Source organism: Gobio gobio (assembly GCF_949357685.1).
Source record: "Gobio gobio genome assembly, chromosome: 17".
NCBI lineage: Eukaryota > Metazoa > Chordata > Actinopteri > Cypriniformes > Gobionidae > Gobio > Gobio gobio.
The window spans coordinates 26,232,524-26,246,673 of NC_137110.1; positions in this window are offsets into that span (position 1 = coordinate 26,232,524).

A 14,150-nucleotide genomic window follows, 5' to 3' on the forward strand; every position below is an offset into this window, starting at 1 on the left:
GCACGAGGTCAAACGATAACAAACGAGACTACAACAAACGGCCAACTACAGCACACATACAATGTTCTAAACAAAAGTTGAACTACAGATCAAGTGAGGAAAATGAATACAGAAACTCACACACTAGTTGTTCTCCCTGATGTTCGGTGCTTCTCTCTGACACAATGTAAACAGTGCACGCTCTAAATACCACGCTGGCTTATGGCCACGCCCAGTGAAACGCGTTAGCTCGCACGAGGTCAAACGATAACAAACGAGACTACAACAAACGGCCAACTACAGCACACATACAATGTTCTAAACAAAAGTTGAACTACAGATCAAGTGAGGAAAATGAATACAGAAACTCACACACTAGTTGTTCTCCCTGATGTTCGGTGCTTCTCTCTGACACAATGTAAACAGTGCACGCTCTAAATACCACGCTGGCTTATGGCCACGCCCAGTGAAACGCGTTAGCTCGCACGAGGTCAAACGATAACAAACGAGACTACAACAAACGGCCAACTACAGCACACATACAATGTTCTAAACAAAAGTTGAACTACAGATCAAGTGAGGAAAATGAATACAGAAACTCACACACTAGTTGTTCTCCCTGATGTTCGGTGCTTCTCTCTGCTTCAGTGCTGGAGTTCCTTCAAGACGGTTTCTCTGCCGCTCTTTTCCCATCCACATTTAGGGTCTATGTGGTGGCCATAGCTGTCATCCATGCACGGTTAAGTAGGGGACCACTGGGGAAGCACCACTTGGTAACTTGTTTCCTTCGTGGCACCTAGAGTCCCAGCTTGCAGTAGCTAGCAGTAGCATTGGAAGGGTCGTCCCCTACATCAGAAAAATCCATTGCTTTAAAGATGATGTTTCTTTTGGCGATCACATCACTCAAGAGAGTGGGAGATGTTCAGGCCCTGTCAGTTTCCCCCTCCTGCTTAGAGTTTGCTCCAGGTATGGTGAAAGTTCTTCTCCAACTGAGGTCAGGCTATGTACCAAAGGTTCCCACTTATGTGGCCAGTTCAACAGTCCTTAAGACCTTTCCTCCTTCACATGTGCCGGGAGAAAAAAAGAAGCTACATTTACTCTACCCTGTCAGAGCTCTTGAAGTCTATATGAAGTAAGACAACTCAATGGAGGAAAAATGTCCAGCTGCTGGTATGCTTCAGGCCCCCTAAGACGGGCTGCCCGGCCACCAAACAGACAATCAGTAGATGGATTGTGAATGTTGTTTCTATGGCTTATGAGGCACACGGTCTGCCTTCGCCTCTTCTAGTCAAAGCACATTCCACACGAAGTATGGCATCCTCCAAAGCTGTCAGGGGCATCCCTTCAGGAAGTTTGTGATGTGGCACATTTATAAAGTTTTATAGCCTGGACCTGCCGGTCCCACCAGTGTCTCAAGTGCTTTCATCCTGAGCTGTGCCTGGACAGCTTCACACCAGGAGAGGCATTTGGCAATATGGCGAAGTGGGTATTTGTCGTCATTGGATGCGGCACGAGTTCCCCTCTCAGACAACCATGGTTACATGCGTAACCTGAGACGTTTTCTGCCACTACAATGCACGCACAGCTGCAGTAACGCAACTGTGACGCCTGCTCCCAAATGGTGTATAGCCTATGGCTGTGTTTGAAATCGCCTCCTATACCCTCATTCACGATTCCCTACATTACTCCACTAATCCACTTTAAGGAGTCAATGAAAACGAGTGAGTTGCTGCGTCCATATTCACCTAATTATACTATACCTTATGTATGTACTGTTTTGTGAAGAAAAAGTACATACTTTTGAGTGTGTAGAAGAAGAGAAGCCAAGCTTTGGGACATACTACTTTGTCATAATCGTATCTTTAATTAAGGACCAAACGTATCTTAGTTAAGTACCAAACGTATCTTTACAAAAGTTCACAGTACTGTGAACTCCAACACTCAATGGGTTGTGGGCAATATTAGCTGTTAGAGTGTGCAAGCTGTGCATGGATCTGCACTTCGGATTCTAACCAGAAAAAGTAGACCATCCGATTATCTTTGGATACTCATTTCAACATATTACAATTTGGGACACACTAATTCTAATTTTGAATACTATTTAGGATGGAGAGTATGCGAATTGGGACGCTGCAAGTGAATTCGGACATTGAGTGTGCTTGCTGTTTAATAATCATTTAAAATGTTGCAAACTGGCAGCTCCGGTAGTAATGAAAATATTTATCTTGAACTCTCTCATGGAAACTAGGATGTATAAAACTTAATTAAAAAATGTAATAGGCCCAATCAATTAAAAAGGAATTATACCTGTTTGATATTACACTGTAGCCACATTGAACCAGTGGCTTGGAAATGGATGGATGGATGGATGGATTCAGCAGCAGCTCGCCATCTTCAGGTCAGGGCCTCCGTGAAGATTCTGCCTAGGGCATGGCGGCCATCGTGGCAGACGACTCAGGAGCGGCAGCCATCTTGGGACAAGACAATGGAATGGCGGCCATCTTGGGACCAGTCACTGGACCGGTGGCCATCTTGGGACAAGATTCTAGAGCGGTGGGTACTGTGGAGTGTGGAGTCCCTCATTCACAATTCCCACAGTAAACAAGGAACCACTCAGTAAAAGGGCATGGTCAATATATTTGGCCAGGTGTAGGAACCTTTTTCCTCGTTGAAGCAGAAAAGTGAAAAGTTAATTTTTTCCCCCTGGCAATCGAGACTGAAACGGTTCATTAAGTCCATTGCAAAAAATGTCCTTTAGTGCCACATCATTGAAGTCCACTAGGTGAGAGAATTCACAAAAATCTTTTACATAATCCTCAATGCATCGATCCTCTTGACGGAGGCGAAGTAAACAAACTGCTTGGTTCATTGTTATGGTCTAGCTTTCTGTAATGGAGAGAATCCACTGGAGGCAAGCTTAAAGATGAACCCAGTTGCAGTTTAATGATAAAAATGAACAGATACAAAACAAACGTTGACTATTACTTGACTTGACTTGGCCATAACATTGAAAACTCACCAACAGCGGGTTACATTTACAAAGCTAGACAAAGACACATGGCAAACATGAGAGCTTAAAGGGTTACTTCAGCAATTAGCGTTAAGCTTTGTATCAGTATAAACCCAGTAGTATATTCAAATTTTCATACTTTCCCTCCTCATGTCCCCCTGAGACGAGAGAATTATGCATTTTATTTCAGGAAAAAATCCTCCGATGAGGATTTTTTGGCCAGAGCCTAAAGACTACAGCCAGTAGTAGGAGCTAATTCTGCATGTTTTCAACCCGGGGTGGGATCTCACTCACAGAATGTAAGACACAGACGGCCGCTCAGCTCAGGCATTCATAACAGAGCAGTGCAGAGCAAAGGGAGTGTTTCAACTTTTCATTGAATTCCTATGAAAGTTAAGCTTCCATAGGCATGATCAGAAAATGCGCCAGCCTGGACACGCATCATGAATGACTGCCACGCTTACCTCAGCTCTGCTCAGCTCTTCGCTCTCGCGATGAATGAAATCTGACTCCTGCTGCATTTGCGCTGTGCCTTTCATTCGGCTCACTCACACTTTATTGGAAAGACACGATCAGTTTTTAATTGTTGTGTCTATTCTCTAACTGAACGAAATTATTTTATTACTATGAAAATCAAAACGACAACGTATCATGGTGGGCAAGTGATAACCAGTGGCCATGGCTTTGGGAGTGGCCTCGTTGGGCAGCGAAGCAAGTGCATTCTGGGAGTTGTTGTCTTTCATCCACATGAGACAAAAATACATTTTCTGTTTTTTCTCAGTCTAGAAGGCACCAAATTCAAAAATAATTTCACATTTCTACTACATAAATGTTTAAATACACATTCATCTGATAAGACAAGGGAAACCTGTGAACAATGATCAAACAATGAACCAATCAGAACATAACAACATAGAACACATGACAAGGGAGCACATGGCAGGATCACATGAAGGTACAATAGAATCACATGACAACAGGAAACATGACATTGAACATAACAAAATAAGAACGTGAAACATGAACGTGAAACAAAACCAAAACACTAGACATTACATTATGTTTGCCTGGTATTTATCCTCACTGTTATGTTCAGTTCAGTTTTTGGTTCTTATTTATTAGTTAACGTGGTTAGCGTTCATTCCTTCCTTTGTTGGATTATAATAAAGACTGTTCATATCTTCATCGTTGTGAATGCTTACCATTACAGAAGAAATAACCAACAACAAAAAAATTGGCTTCGAGCAGGAGCAATGTAACCTCGAGGACCACACTAGAGACTTCTTAGATCTGCCATGCCTCACCACTACCTGGATCACTCACTTTGCATCTTCTACTATACCAGCTTCAGCAAGCGTTCCACGGCACGCCTGCCCGGTGATGGTCCTCTGAGGAATTTGACTATGTTTATGGAGTGGGTGCTGGCAAACAACAGATCACTGTTCACCATCTGCCCCGCTGAGGACAATACCAGCCCCACTCTGGATCCTGAGCCCAGCCATGTCCCACGTGGAGCCTGACTTGATGAAAGCAACAGAGTGGGATGCCTAAGACAATCATCACCCAGGTGCAGCGCCGCCACTCCCACCACGCACATCACCATTCCCCATCAACCCCCCGCTCAACTCTACATCGCGAAGCCATCGCGGGCACCAACATAGTTGCGAACGCCGCCATCGTGAGCACCATAAAGTAATTACGCTTAGGGTACCAATACGGCCAGAAACGGGACTACCCAGATGCCTGAGCCTGATGGAAAGTCTGACCAGGTGCATGAGGTGGCAGCATCGCCCCAGTGGCTGTGCTAGTGGAGTTTAAGGGAATGGAGTGGAGCCCGGTCCACACTCCCGCCACAGAGTGTGAGCTGCAGTTGGCCTCTGTAGAATATTATGAGTATTTGAAAGAGGATTTCCCCCAAAGTCTCCCGTTGCCACTGGTCCGCCCAGCTCCAAGTCTCCTGCGTCTCCTCTGGTCCCAGCCAGCTCCAAGTCTCCTGTGTCTCCACTGGTCCTGCCCAGCCCCAAGTCTCCTGCATCTCTGTTGGTCCCACCTAACTTCAAGCCCATCGAACAGTCAGCTCCACCTTGGCTCCCTCCTCCCTCGGCTCCACCTGGGACTGTAGTGTCACAGTTATGGAATCTTATTTTGATATTCTGTTTTTTTTTCCCTTTAGTTCCTGTTTCTCTGTTTAGTTTCAGTTTCCTGGGTTATTGAATGTCCTCATTTGCATCCATGACTACATATGATTTGCACCTCTCTTTTATTATGTTCATGTCATGTTCAGTTCAGTTGCCGATTGGCGTTTATTTCTATGTGAGTTCTTGTGTTTAATGGATTATAATAAAGGCTGTTTATTGGTATCTTAATTGTCATGCGTGCTTCCCACAACAATAATGACAATAGGATTAGATGAAAAAAATATTTTTCATGCCTCCTACAAGAGACTAAATGTCATGATCACCAGTGAGAGTGCCCGTTATTTACCACCAGAGGGCACTCCACCTGGACTATTGCCATACTTTATTAGACTACATCTCCCATAATCCTTTGCATGGATTTATCATCCCTGATTACATTCAACTGTGTCTCATTACCTTGTTTACCTCACCCTATATAAGCCTGGTTATCTTATTCATTCATTGTGAAGTCTTGTCTATAGTGTAACTAGCAATTCTGAGCGTTCTTCCTGGTTTCATGTCTTTTGGTTTTTGGATTTCTTGCCTGTTTCTTGATTACTCTTTGCCCATGTTCCCTGCCTTGTTGTGTTTGGACTGCCTGTCTGTGTTTTGACCTTGCCTGTACTTTTGACAATGATTGTGGATTACCCTCTTAATAAAGCTGCGTTTGGATCCCCAGCCTTTTGTCTCAGAGCAGTTTGTAACACTAAGAATATATGTGATGCACATTGCCTGTTTAAGGGTTAAAAGTGTTTTTAAAGAGGAAGTGCATCTCCTTTGCCTTAATCTGGAGTTGGTTCACTCTCCACCTATGTAAGAAGCAGTGTTTTATAATCTACATGGAACTTAATAGGTAGCCAATGTAGAGATGATAAAATTGAGGTGATTGCGGTACTAAGAAGTGTATCATGATATATATGGAGTGAAGTATAGCATGCTCTGTTTATGTTTCAGAATAAAAGTGCCCTGATATGTGACACAATCTGAAATATATTAGTTGTGGAAATGATGTATGGTTTACACAAAAAGCATCATAGAAGATTTTCTAACCAGGCATCAAGTTCCTGCTGAAAAATCCAGCATAAACCAGCATGAATTCCAGGCTAGTATATGCTGGTTAGTGTTGTAGTGCTGGCATAGTGTTGCTCTAGCTGGTGGACCAGTCATGCTGTTCTCAAGCAAAACAGAGCTGGTGAAGGTGGTTCACCAGCATGGTCTTGTGGAGTTAAGTGTGAACCCAAGATACTGAAACCCTAGTGTTTGTACTGATTTTCTTCTCCTTCTTCCTTATTTTTCTGCCCTAAAGGTGCTGGGTGTCAGAAACCATAAATCAAAAAGAGCCCAAATTCGGCAGGATGGTCCCAATTGTGCGCTCTGCTCAGGCGCAAAAACACACATCCTTCCGACACTAGGTGGTGCTATAATAAGCCAATTTGCATTTTGGATTATAACTTTGAAACCCTAGAAACAAAATTATTTTTCCCCAAGAATCGTTGAGTCAAGCCCTACAAAATGTATATCTCTGATTTCATTTCCACCTATACATTTTTCATCCATTTTGTAATCATATCTGATTACACATTTGAATTATCTAAGCGAGAATACATTATTAACCACTTCATCTCCGCACTCCCTCACCGACCCACCCGTGGGTCCAATATAGCATCACCATAATCATGTGAAAAAAATATAAGCTATACAGCACAAAACTAGACATATGGTATTGTTTGAAAGATTAGAACCTCAGCTTTCTTGATAACCCAATCACTTTTGCATTTATGTTACAAAGAAAAAGATAATACGGTCTGAATTTGCCCCCCCCCCCCGCAAATGATGAAAATCATATGAATAATATTCAGTTTTATATTTAAATCAGTCCCACCAAAAATAGACAAGTCATATATCAAATGAAAGCTCTTACCCTCAAGAATATCACTGTGCAGTTTATTTCACCGATCAAACACTTTACAGTAACGTTGTTATCAAAAGAATCACGAAGATGGAAATGACTCCATTGAACAAGCAAACACATGAGTCATATTCCTGTTCGGATCACTAACGCTTTGTGGAGCTAATAGCCTTAAACGCTATATCAGCTCGTTCCTTAGGTTGTTTTCTTCAAAATGAAACCATTTTCACATGTCTGTGAGCATGCATGGCCAAATGACACTGTAATATGTCACCGATGTCCAGATCAAAACATGTGATGCAGACAAATACTTTTATTATCCTTAGTTTTGATCGTCTTTGTTAGCCGCGATTTTTGATGATGTCATCACGTATTACGTCATACGTCAAAAAAGCTGAGTATCTCAGCCATAGATGATAGGTGTGTTCGACATCGGCTGCGGCTGGATGGAGCTGATCGGCGAGAGTAGCCGTGTGCAGGCGGGGAGGAGCTGCAAACGGAGACGTGAAGTTGGACACTTTCTGCTTCCCACAGTGACGCTCGCGCTGTGTTTGCAAACTATCACAGCTGACGTGAAATAAATGCAATATTTGTCAATACACAGACGTTTCAGAGACATTATTGTCATGTAATACTTTATATACTGCTTAATAAAGCATGTGTTTATACAATAATAAAGTTCAACATATAAGCCTACACTATAAATGAAGTGGGGTCTACGTTTTTATCAGTTTTATTTTGATAAACATGACAATATAACATCGTGACTACATGAAGAGTGGTTTTACCGTTATAAAAAACTGATTTGTGAGCATTAGTGGAACTAAAGGTTTAAGAATAAACACGAGACACACGTGATCGCTCTCATGCTGTGAATCCGGCCAATCGTGGAACAGCTGTGTCGTCATTAGAGTCCGTGCAGCCTTGTGCAGCCGCTCTCGAGAAACTGTACCGGCTGAATTAGCCGGCTGCTCTCGAATCGCTCTCACTGCACTTTGTTGACATACGTCACTGTCACGTGGCTCGGTGCTGTCTCAAGTCGAACAAAATTTCTAACCGGCATGCACTGCTTCAAGTCAGCCGCCGATCAGTCTGTGCATCGCTGGGTGAGGTCGAACAAGCCTTTTCTCAGCTCTCTATAGACATGTCGATCATGCTTCTAGACCAATCAGAGCCCGAGATCTCCCTTTACAAAGTTGAGAAGGCGGAGCCCCATGATACGGACTACCGGCACATCCGGGAACTTAACTGTTAATTTCGTCAACGCCCCTTTTTAGGGGAAAATAAACTAGACTTCCCATAGACTTCCATACAAAACAGCGGCACAAAACAACGTCCGTACACAGCCAGCTGGCCTGAATAACTTAAGAAATCACTCAAATTAAACATGTCAAGTAATTATTTGTCCAGCCTGCCTGCCAAGAGCGTGAAAGAAACATCCACAAACTTAATTTGGTCAATTTAAAAACATGTCCCTTCATTCAGCTAGCGTCAAATTGGTGTAACAAGAATGATTTTACTTCCTGCCAATTTTGCCCAGGCAGTCGGGTGTCCCTGGCCCGTCACGGTCTGAGGACTGGAGACGGGACCAGCGAACCAGCGTCGCCTCTCGAGCGCCCCCTTCGTGGAGGACTGGTGCACAGAGACACCCGCAACAAAAAGAGGAAGGAAGCCAGTGCTGGTAACCGGAACCAGATGAGCGCTGCCTCCCTTCCTCCTGTGCTTTCCCCTGGGCGCTTTACATCAGGCCGGTGGGCCAATGATGAGCAGAAAATATAAGATTCTGAAGGCCCGCCTGGTTTGTTTGGTGAAAGCGCCCCCCTCAGGATGGTGGTCGTATACTAGCTTGATGGCTGGGTTGAAGTGCCGCGAGGAGCAAGTGGTGAGTCCCCCTCGAGAATGGTGAAACATTATTTACTATGTTTTTCAGGACCCCGTTTTTCACTCTCTTGAGAGGGTTCGGGGGATTATGGAACATTGCTGGACATCGCAGGGCCTGCAGCTCCCCGTGAGTAAGCAAAGAACGATCTTCTTAGCAACATTATATGTTTGTGCATAATGCTATACTTTAGCTAATAGAGATCTTGTTATCTCTCTCACTTATGTGAGTGTTTGTATTTGCCGCTCTTGCTCGCAGGCTTGTGGCGTGCGAGGGCGAGTTGTTTGTTTTCCTAGCTTTAAGTATAAAGTAGCATTATGACCGGGTTAAGGACTAATGCGTGAGCTGTAGTGAGATCTGCGCCCAGCCCTGTTGGGCTTTGAGATGGGTTTCGGGGCCCCGTTGTTTTATGTAAGGGGTGATAATATTTCTTTCCCGAGCCCTGGGTAGATCTAGTGCAGGCTTAGCACCGCACCACTTGGCCTAGGTTTTGCTAAGGATGGGGGGCGTTTCCTTTAAAAGCAGGTATTGTCGCCCCAGGCCTGTCTTTTAAGGCGAGACACTACAGGTGAATAGGGAATTTTTTTGAATTACAAGATATCACTGTGAAACTTCTCCAGTTTATTACTTGCATAAACATAAGAAAAAAATGTATTACAAGTTTTGTGTAAATTAATGTTTTAATATGCAAATGAGGCGTTATATACTTAAATATACGCTCATTTGCATACTTTTCCAAAAACAAAATCTGGAAATTGGAAAGGACCATGTTTAAAATTCTTGGTTCTATTTGTTGACATGTTAGATGAGAGGGCTTTTACAGAGGGAATTCTGGATATCTTATTTTGTGCTTTAGTAAATTAGAGAATACTGACAATAGCCTTAAAAAATCAATTTTCGCCATGTTTTTTGGAGTTAAAGGACCTATAACTCAGGATAGGAATGATATATCAACAAATCCCTCTGTAAAAGCCTTCAGAATATAGTTCAGTATAAGACTACAAAAGTTGGTTCTTGTAGGTGCTCCTGAAGTGGATATATCTGACTCTGAGTGTGAGAAAAAACTAATTCTGAGAAAACGGCCTTTAAAGTTTTATACTGTATAACTGCATACATTTCTATAAAACCCCCAACCTACAAACAAAATATATATTCAGTTAATATCAGTAGTGTATAATACTTAAAACACGTGGAAATTGATAAATGAATAAATTATTAATAGCAATAGCTATTAGAGAACTACCTTAAGAGAACTACCTTAACAAACACCAGTCACAAAAACTGCAGACGAACTGTCCCTGTTTGTTGTATTGGTCCATCTATAACTATTTGAATCTAATTCTGACGGGGTTTCGTCTTCTAATCTGTTGTTGTTTACTTTCTTTTTACTTGCTCTTGCTACTTGGTCTTTTCTGTGAGCGTTTATGAGCCGATTTCAGCATTGTCTGCACTTTCTCTTAGACGGAGAATACACAAGCAAGCGGCAGCGCATGAGAAATTCACATCGACCAATCAGATGTGGTGTTCGGCTGCAAACTTTCGCGGTTGGTTAGTTCTACAAAGGAAATATCCATATTTGGATTAGCCAGTGCTGTGTGTGAGACTGAGAGCTTTATAATGATACCAAGCATGACATGTTTCTGTGAATGGAGACAGCACGAGAGATCGCGCTAGAATAACGTTTGATGATTTTGGGTAGAAATCTAAAGGCGCACGGTGACAAAATATAATGAAATAACCAACTTAATGTGTAATGTTGACATTTTTTTTTATTTTGACATGAAAGCTTACATGTAAAGGGAGCAAACTGGCCCAAAATCTCAAAATTGACCACTGCATGAAAAAACGATGTTTTCACCTGCCGTGTCTCGCCTTAAGTATAAGAACAGTGCTTGGTTTTCTGCATCCTCGATTCAGCCTCCTCTTATTACCGAGTAGTCTGGCCAAGGCCCGCCCCCTTCTCTGCGTTCTGAGGTTATTTAGTAATGCAGTGTAGGTGTTGCAGCAGGGATAGCGACCTTGCCAGTGGTCGAGGTATGGAGGATGGTACGGCCGGTGGGTTACATATTTGTATGATGTTTTTCACCCTCTGCTCTATGTCCTCTGCTCCACCTTCTTTAGGGCTTGGGTCGAGCTGAACATTGCAACCTTCTGCATGACGGTTTGATCGAATGTTCCCCTGAGGCCCGAACATTACCAATGGCTGACGTCCTTGCACGGCAGACCGCTGTATGAGAAAGTAAGGCGGCCGCCCTGAAGCAGGTGACGTAAGTTGTACTCCCCTCGCTTTAGAGGGTTTCTAAGCATTTGTTCGCTGAGTGCACTGCTGTTGGCAATGTGATTAGGTTCATGTCTGTAGGCACTGCCCTGTGAGACTGCGCTATCGCGGAGGCCCTTTAGCCTCTTGGATGGAGCCAGCCCCAGGTGCGGGCGTGTGAAGGCCAGCTGGTTGTGAGTAGCCAGCTTGGGCAGTCTGGGCAGCAGACTCCAGGAGCGAGTCTCGACGTCGCGACTTTCCATCGACGTCAAACTTCAGCGAGAACCTCGTCAACTAGTAGGCCCTCTTTGGCCTCCTTGGGGATGAGTCCCCAGGTGATAACTGGATGACCAGTTCTTCTTCAGCAGCAGACAGCTACCGCCAGCCTGGGTGCAGCAGCCAGCCTTCTTTTGTCCGTGGCAGGGTTCATAGAACCTGCATACCTCCTATTTGGAGGTAGGCCCTGCCAGGCCTCCCTGAGGGGTAGGCTCCCGTTTTTGGGTCACCTTGGCTCAGGTGGTAGGCCCCTCCAGGCCTCCCTGAGAGCTTGCTGTGAGTAGCAGGCCACACTCAGTCTCCCCCGAGGGGGCGTTCTTGAGGCGTCAGTCCCTCGACGGCTGGCACGAGCTGCTTGTAGGCGGAAGGCGTTACCAGGCCTCCCTAAGGGCCTGCTGTGGGGTAAGCAGGCTCACTTGACCTCCTCTGAGGAGATGTTCCCGGGCTCCAGGTGGACGAGGTCCCTGGAGGCTAGCACATTCTGCCATCAGGTCGTAGGCACCGGGCCTCCCTGAGATCGTTCCCCAGTCCCCAGTTTCGGTGACACGTGGTAGTAGGGGTTTGCTAACAGGTAGCAAGCGGCACGGGCTTCCCTGGGGGATTCGCTATTGGATTGTAGGCCTCACCTGGCCTCCTCTAAGGGCATGTTCCTGTTCGCAGTCACTAGATGAGTCTAGTCACTGTGAAAAGCTATCTCTAGCGCACCTATTGTCAGGTGGTAGGCCTAACTAAGCCTCCCTGGAGGAACGCCCAACGACTAGCAGGTGGTAGGCCTCACTAGGCCTCCCTGACGGAGCGAGTCCCTGTTCTCCCAGCTACCTCGAGGGCTAGCTCGACTGCTGTCAGGTGGTAGGCCTCCTAGGCCTCCCTGAGGGTGAGCTCCGCGGTTTGGACACGCGAGCAGTCAGCACAGGTTACCAGGTGGAGGCCCCTTCTGGCCTCCCTGGGGGACGAGTTCCCTAGGAGGGAACACATAACTGGCTTTGCGCTGACAGCTGGTGGTCACCTGCTATCAGGCTCCGGTTTCTAGCCGGTAGCACCTGAAGGCGGTGTTCATACCCTAGCATGACGAGACGACGCTGCTACTATGCGGTCCCTACAGGAAGGGACTCTCATAGATCGCCTACAGCATGGTTACCTACCAGGCAGGCTTGGGAGCTCCTCTCAAGGGAGAGTCTTCTGTGAACTTATAGCCGCTTGGCACTGATCCGTCGGTTGTAGGCCCCTCGGGGCCTCCCAGCTAGTATCAGCCCGTAGGCCTGTTCGGCCTCCTGAGCACGTTTTAAAATAAGTGCTTGGTAGATCCTAGGATCGAGTGGCTAAACTCCCCTCGCTAGCAAGGGTTAGAAAGCACTTCGCTGAGCGCTGCTCTCCAGGATAACCCGTCTCTGAGGTCCGGCTGGTGGAGGACACTGCCTTTTTGCAGTACCCTAGCAGGATGTCTCTCCGGAGGCAAGTACCAGAGGCTCTGTACTTAAACAGACAGGGATTGGCCGAACTGACGTGTCCCACATAGAGGTCGCTAGGTCAGGCCTCCCTGGTGGCATTCGGTGGAATTCTTCCCGAATAGTGACTGGTGAGGGTTCCCTCGGGCCCCCTTGCCACGTTCCCTTAAAGGAACCCCTTCTGTTGAATGGGCTGGTTCCAGGCCTTCGAGCGGCCAGGGTATGACTTCATGTCGTATGCGAAGGTTCCTTCTCAGGTTTATAGCTTGGGCTTTGACAGTAGGGAGCGCTGTCACTAACAGCCTAATGTGACCAGAGGGGGAGTGGTTCAGGCATTTCAGTTGAATTTGCTTGTCCTGACAGTTGTCACTGCCGGTGGGCATGCACTCCTCTCGGCATGGCGGCGTTGGTATATCGTTCCCCGTAGCGTCAGCTGACGCAGCGCGAGTTCCCTTTCGAAAGGGAACGTCTCTGGTTACATATGTAACCTATGTTCCCTGAGAACAGGGAACGAGATGCTGCGTCGCTTTGCCATGCCTCAGGGCTTGCCTGCCAAACAGTCCCTTCAGACATTTAGATACTGTCATGTTGACAAGGCGCCCTTATATACTTCCTGGTCGCACCTTGATGACATCATAGGCTGTCGCCGGTCAATAGGATGGACGTTTTGTGATTGTGATTTCAGGCACCTGTCACGCTGGAGGCGTTCCCCGTAGCGCCAGCTGACGCAGCGTCTCGTTTTATGTCGTATTATGCCTGTATCTTGTGTGCTCAGGAGACTAATTTAGCAAATTATTTTTAAGACACCAATAAAACACATTTTTGCTAGATACGATTAAATATAATGCTGTCCATTTAAAATGAATAGACAATTGTATATGCCTTTTTCACGTCAATATATTAGAAAACATCTATAATATTTATTGTTGTGGTAATAATAATATTAAAAATAAAAACACTTATGTGTTCAATTGCAAGCATAAGGTTAGGAGACAACACATTTATAGAAATAAATAATACAAATTAAAAAGGACCTTAAGATAAATGCTTCAGATAAATAAGGTTTTGAGCAGAAAATTATATCTTTATATTTATTTGAAATGATCCTGTATCACATGTGAATCATCGAAATTTAAATGTTGACTATATGAGTCCACACATATTCCCTCCGTTTCACAGACAAGGCTTAAGCTAGTCCCAGACTAAAATGCATGTTTG